The 7,578-nt window shown below is 39.0% G+C and overlaps 1 non-coding gene across 1 annotated transcript; it reads left to right on the forward strand.

Annotated features, from left to right (window-relative positions):
- Positions 1-3,617: 3,617 nt before the first annotated feature.
- trnav-cac (transfer RNA valine (anticodon CAC)) lies at positions 3,618-3,690 on the forward strand. The gene has a single exon. It is a non-coding gene; the product is annotated as a tRNA-Val (tRNA).
- The last annotated feature ends 3,888 nt before the right edge of the window (positions 3,691-7,578 follow it).

The following is a 7,578-nucleotide window of genomic DNA, read 5'->3' on the forward strand; positions in this document are numbered from 1 at the left end:
GCAATTACTTTTTCACACAGGGCCATGTAGGTTTGGATTTTTTTTCTCCCTAAATAATAAAGACCATCATTTAAAAAACTGCATTTTGTGTTTACTTGTGTTATATTTGACTAATGGTTAAATGTGTTTGATGATCAGAAACATTTTGTGTGACAAACATGCAAAAGAATAAGAAATCAGGAAGGGGGCAAATAGTTTTTCACACCACTGTAATGCCTTTCACGTCTATCTCTCTATCTATTCATTATATAGTGCCTTTCACATTTCCTAGTGTAAAAAGACAGCTTTTGCTGTACAAAGCCAGTCTTCGCTGCAGCAAACAGTAAGGTGAAGAATGTCTCCAAATCACACTAATTTTTCACAAATAGAATTATGATGAAAGAAGATGATCTGATGATAGGTATCTAGTCACTTGTATATTTCCTCTCACTTTTTGATCCACTGTCAGAAAAGAACTTTAACAGTTTTTCTTTCTGTTTTTTAATATCATACACTGTTGAAGAGCCAATGTCATATGTTTCACAAATGGTTCGCACAGACACACTGCTATGAAGTTTTTTAGCACTTCCACTTTCTCTGCGATCGACAATGCACAATGTTTACGTTTTATGCCACCTCTTTTCTTTGCTGAATCCATAATGGGGCTATACAGCAGAAAATAAATAATAAAATGAGAAGGAATGAGCAGGAATGCCTGTTAGCAGGTGCAAGTAAGACCCAACAACTGATTATTGACTACAGCGCCATCAAAACATAAATGGCACCTCTAGAAAACAGTGGCGTGCCAACACAGTAAATTTGAAAATGCGCTCTGAAATCCATGCCGGAAATCTGAAGGAACCGGATTATCGATGGCTGGATTTTTTAATGTCAACCTGTACATTTTCTTTATATTTTCACTTAAGCTGGCACTTAAGTCTTCAATCTGCCTCAAGAATGATTTAAGATATGAAGAGTTAGGGGAAGTGATGGTGAAGGTGGAAGGGAATGAGAACGACTCCCATACACAAGCACCACACCGCCGCCCTGCTGGCCACTGCCAAGAGTTGATTCTACAATAAAATACAATAAAAATAAAAAGAGGAATAACCTTGAAGGTCAATCATCACCCCAAAAGCAGATAGTAGACGTCACATAGTACATGTGCACCAAATTTCAGGTCAATCGGTCAAATGGTTTGCAAGCTACAGGTGATTTAAAATCCTGGACAGACAAATGGACAGCCATGGTAGTGTATTATATAAGAAGATTATACACAAGCACAATTTTCCATTTCAAACTGTTTTGCAATTTATCAGTTCCTTTTTAAAAAAAATAAAAATATATTTTAACAGATTAGTTCCTTTTGATTCCTGGCACTAAAGGAAAGTAATAATATATGTACAGCTTCATTACTATCATTATACCTTCAGCCAGCCATTAACATGATTTGATAGGGTGCAGAAGAGTGGCAGGAGAAATTTGTGACAGACAGATATCAACAAGAGTGAAAGGGAAAATCTACAGGACGGTGGTGAGACCAGCTATGTTATATGTGCTGGAGACGTTGGCACTGACCAGAAAGCAGGAGACAGAGGTCGAGGTGGCAGAGTTAAAGATGCTAAGATTTACATTGGGTGTGATGAGGAGGGACAGGACTAGACATGAGGACATTAGAGGGTCAGCTCAGGTGGGACGGTTGGGAGACAAAGTCAGAGAGGCGAGATTGCGTTAGTTTGGACATGTCAGAGGAGAGATGCTGGGTATATTGGGAGAAGAATGCACATCAAATGGTATCCTGGTATGTGATATTCCATCCAACCATTATCCAACCCGCTATATCCAAACTACAGGGTCATAGGGGTCTGCTGGAGTCAATCCCAGCCAACACAGGGCACAAGGCAGGAAACAAACCCTGGGCAGGGCGCCAGCCCACCGCAGGGCACACACATACACATACACACAGCCAGACACCAAGCACACACTACGGACAATTTAGAATCGCCAATGCACCTAACCTGCATGTCTTTGGACTGTGGGAGGAAGCTGGAGTACCCGTAGGAAACCCACGCAGACACGGGGAGAACATGAACGTGCTGCCTGGCATGTGATATTGGGTCCTTGAAATTTCACATCACTCTTTGAAAACTTCATACAGCACAGTATGTGACTAGGATGGGAACATTTTAAAGGGTTAAATGAGATAGGGAGATATTGGCCTCTGCAACCCTATACTGAAATTTGCAGATTTGGAAAAAAAAATTATAAATTCCAAATTATTAAAGTTAAAATATTTATATTAATATTTTGAAGGACAAAACCATGCTTTCTCGGTCCAGACAGAACAAAATAACCATTAACTGAATGTCTCTTATGCTGTTGAGGTTGTCAGCAACTTTGCAATTTTATGCAATTACTTTGAATTAACGATGAATTGAAGCGGGCACCACATGTTTCACCACGGCCGCCAGTAGAGGTCTCAGGGCATCTCACAATTCTCCATCTCTTCTTACAAACTTGTACAGGTGCAAAGGCAGAGTCCATCCATATACACCCTGGCATGGCACCTGCCTGGCTCAAGATCTTTGAGCTCGAGAAGAGGGTTTTGAAGGTGGCACAGAAAATTACTGGCACCTAGCTGCCTCTGTCACTGACACTCTTCTCCCTCCTCCCAAATGGTACAGGGCCATTGGCACTCGTATTAATAGATTTAGGGAGAGTTTCTATCTACAAATTATATGGCCATTGAACAGCCAATCATAATAATCAATACTGTAAGATAACCAACACTGCAACACTGCATTGTATATGCAAACAAATACTTGCAAATACATTTTGTATTTAAATGTATACCTACAGTGCATCCGGAAAGTATTCACAGCGCATCACTTTTTCCACATTTTGTTATGTTACAGTCTTATTCCAAAATGGATTAAATTCATATTTTTCCTCAGAATTCCACACACAACACCCCATAATGACAACGTGAAAAAAGTTTACTTGAGATTTTTACAAATTTATTAAAAATAAAAAAATTGAGAAAGCACATGTACATAATTTTATCGATCTAATTTCACCAACGGTGAAATCGTTGACTTCATTTCAGCACGTTTTCGCACTTGTTTATTATTAATCATCAGCATTTGGATCTACACTAATAAAACAAATCAACTCTACTCTGTTTATTGGTGTTACAAAATACACATTGATATTGTAGCGTCCCAGCCAAGTTGAAGCCTTTTTTTTTTTTGACTGACTGTTAGGTCCGATTGAGGGAGTGGGATTGGGGTGCAGGACGGAATACTGACAGCGGGGTATTGACTGAGGCGGTAAGGGGGGCGGGACCCGGGATGGGAGGACGGGTTGGAGAGGGTGCTTAAAGGGGGGGGGGGGGAGGGGGGTGTTTGGAGGTACGAGGTCGGCGAACTTTTTCTTGATTGTTCAAGTAAAACATTTTTGGGTGAGACTTTACTACGTCTGTCTGGTTTTTGTTGTTTTTTTTTTTATTTCTCTTTTCGAGCCTAATGCTGGGGTCGCTACAATATTATTAATTTTAAATCTTCATGTTTGCTCGATACAACAATGATAATTTTCTGCTGTTAGAGACATCGAGAAAAAAAAAAGTAACAGTGGCCAGAGTTTCCGTAGTGTAGTGGTTATCACGTTCGCCTCACACGCGAAAGGTCCCCGGTTCGAAACCGGGCGGAAACAAATGCTGGATTTTTCGTTCCCGTACAATTTGAGCTTAAGAAGACGACCAAAAATATTGTACTTGAAAATATCCAAAAGAATTATATAAACGTCTAACCACTTTTGGTATGCGTACTATCGACTGCGATTATTGCATTAATTTCCGTATTCTCCAATTCACTAAATGGAGAGCACCACGACTCTGCAAGACGGATACAGGCGATTGCGGGAAACCATCTTAAAGACGGAGGTGCTGAAACGAGAAGCGGCAAATGAAAAAGACAGACAAAAAAGTGTCAGCATGAGTGAGGAAATATTTAAAGGAATATATACGACGGTAGATATGGATAAAAAAAAGACTTGTAAGTGAATGAATCCCTTTAAAGTAATAGATATGATGGCAGACATGCACAATGAAAAGACGATATGTAAGCCATGAATCGGGTTTAACCAAATGATAACCGAGCGGAATTCAGCAACGCGAACTGTAAAGAAAATAATTACAGTGATTATCTTGACACACAAATAATAATTACCGTGACAAATTAGTTAAACCCGGGTTACACTTAAATAGGAAGGTTGTTGTTGTTGTTTAATCGTTTAGTTAAATCTGACGCTCGTGAGCGGGTCTGTATTTATGAAGCGTGTCAGAGTAGGAAAATGGACCGAACTGACTCAGAAATCTGATTTACACAAACTTTGTCCGGTGTGTTAAAATGTTTTTACTGTTATTACTATCAGTTTTCTTAATTTATGGAAAGACCCTTCCCAAGAACATTAGAACAATTTAGACGTGAACAGGCCCTTCAGCCCAACAAAGCTCCCCAGTCCTATCCACTTATTTCTTTCAAAAAGAAAAACAAGTTGAGTTTTGAAAGTCCCTAGAGCAGTGTATCCCAACCTCGGTCCTGGGGAGCCCCTCTGACTGCAGCGTTTTGTACCAACCAGATTCCTAATCAGTGACAACACCTGATGGCACTGATGTCATTTAATTAGCTGGTATGATTTTTCTTTTATTGTATATTCAGAAAAGCACAGCAGCATGATTTTTACATTTACAAGACATTTAGAAATATTTCTGCTTTTGCTATGGATTTAAATGCTTAACTCTCATTTGTTGATTTCATTATGTTATTTGCCCTTTCTCTGTGCAGTTTTTTCCCTTCGTTGTATCTTATTAATGACAATTAAAAATGAGCAGAGCAGACACACTGGCAAATAGCACTGAGTAATCAAAGGCTACAAGTACTTTAGCATCAGACCCACTAATTAATAATAATAATAATACATTTTATTTATATAGCGCCTTTCCCATGCTCAAGGCACTTACAGAATATAGTAAAGAATGGCAGCGTATACAGTATATAGCATTGTACAAACCAGATACATAAATAAAGGAGATTAAGAATTAGTAAATAATGGATTAATTAAACAATTAGAACATCTAGAAAAATAGAATGAAAATATTATTATTATTATTCTCCTATCAATTATGGAGAATCCACTGCATCCACTGAACAGGATCATCTCCAGACAGAGGAGCAGCTTCAGTGACAGACTGCTGTCACCGTCCTGCTCCACTGACAGACTGAGGCGATCGTTTCTCCACCACACTATGCGACTCTTCAATTCCACCCGGGGGAGTAAATGTTAACATTATTCAAAGTTATTGTCTGTTTTTACCAACATTTTTATTACTCTTTAATTTAATATTGTTTTTTTATCAGTATGCTGCTGCTGGAGTATGTGAATTTCCCCTTGGGATTAATAAAGTATCTATCTATCTATCTATCTATCTATCTATCTATCTATCTATCTATCTATCTATCATATAATGCCTTTCACATCTATCTATCTATCTATCTATCTATCTATCTATCTATCTATCTATCTCTGTTATATAGTGCCTTTCATATCTATCTATCTATCTATCTATCTATCTATCTATCTATCTATCTATCTATCTATCTAAAAAGAAAACAAATACAATTATTCCCATATCACTGCTTGGTACATTTTAATATATATATATATATATATATATATATATATATATATATATATATATATATATATATATATATATATATATATAAAATAAAAGCCCAGCGCAGCATCTGTGTCCGTGTCCGTGTCTGGGTCCGGGTTCCTTTTGGCTGTATAGCCGCCCCCGTAGAAAAGCCCCAGTCCTTCCCCCTCTCAGAATTCCTGCTTACCCCCCTCCGTTCTTTCCCCTTTGTGCACGTGAGTATTTCGAGCCCCGCGTCTGAGTCGGATGGTTCCCCTGGTCACCAATTCGTGTGTTTCAAGCCGCGATTTTCTATTTTCTCCCTTCCGGCCCACTATGCCTTTCCGTATTCAGATACCCATGTGCACTTGTACGGAGGAGACCTTACGGAACAATGCCGAAACGAAAGGCAACTGAACCTGCTGCTGTGAGAGAGGACACATTACAGCGTCTTCATGAAGCAAAGAGGCAAAGGCGTGCCAGTCGCTCGCGAGAAACGGACAGTCAGCATTCACACAGATTGGCTCAACGACGTGTCTCTGCCACACAACGAAAGGCAACTGAAACCCCTTCTGATTAGTCTGCGTCCCACACTTCGTGAATCATGGGTTTTGTTTTGAAATTTTGTTTCCCATGCAAAAATCAAATGCGGTGCGATGAAGGACCCAGTTCACGACTGGCAGCCGCGTTTAAACAGGGAGTCCTTCAACTGTGGTCATCCAACACGCAGCGTAGCGCGCGCCAGGTCGCTAGTATATATATATATATATATATATATATATATATATATATATATATATATATATATATATATATTTTTTTTTTTTTTTTTTTTTTTTTTTACCAAACTTAGTTTTATAATTTCTATATTGTTCCCAAAACACAGAACTTGGGAAATAACACATCACTTAATTAGCCCAGGAGTCCAATTAAAAACAGAAACTGGTTGGAACAAAAACCTGCAGCCACAGGGGGGTCACAGAACCAAGGTTGTGAAACACTGCCCTAAAGTCTTACTGTCTACCGCACTACTTGGTTGCTTATTCCAAGTGTCTATCGTTCTTTGTGTAAAGAAAAACTTCCTAATGTTTCTATGAAATTTACCCTTAACAAGTTTCCAACTGTGTCCCTGTGTTCTTGACAGGTCTCATCTTAATTTTCTTTTGCTTAAACTGTAAAGGCTCAGCTCTTTTAATCTTTCTTCATAACTCATCCCCTGTACCCTGGAATCAGCCTAGGCACTCTTCTCTGGACCTTTTCTAGTGCTGCTATGTCCTTTTTGTAGCCTGGAGACCAAAACTGCACACAGGACTCCAGATGAGGCCTCAACAGTGCATTATAAAGGTTGAGCAGAACCTCCTTAAATTTGTACTCCACACAACAAGGCGCTATATAATCTAACATTTTGTTTGCCATCTTAATGGCTTCTGAACACTATCTGGAAGTCGATAGCTTAGAGTCCACTATGACTCCTAAACCCTTCTCATAAGGTGTACTCTCGATTTTCAGACCACCCATTGTGTATTCAAACCTAACATTTTTCTTCCTATGTGTAATTCTTTACATTTACTGACATTAAATTTCATCTGCTACAAATCTGCCCAAGTTTGTATGCTATCCAAGTCCGTCTGTAATGATATAACAGATTCTAGATTATCCGCTAATCCACCAATCTTGGTGTCATCAGCAAACTTAATCAGCTTGCTATTTATATTCCTATCTAAATCATTTACATATATTAAAAAAGCAGCGGCCCCAGCACTGCCCCCTGTGGAACGCCACTCTTAACGTCGGACAATTCTGATGAGGTTCCTCACACCATCACCCTCTGCTTCCTGTTTCTGAGCAAATTCTGCACCCTTCTACAAACATCACCCTGAACTCCCACTTCTTTTAATTTG

Source organism: Erpetoichthys calabaricus, chromosome 11 (genome assembly GCF_900747795.2).
Source record: "Erpetoichthys calabaricus chromosome 11, fErpCal1.3, whole genome shotgun sequence".
NCBI classification, from domain to species: domain Eukaryota; kingdom Metazoa; phylum Chordata; class Cladistia; order Polypteriformes; family Polypteridae; genus Erpetoichthys; species Erpetoichthys calabaricus.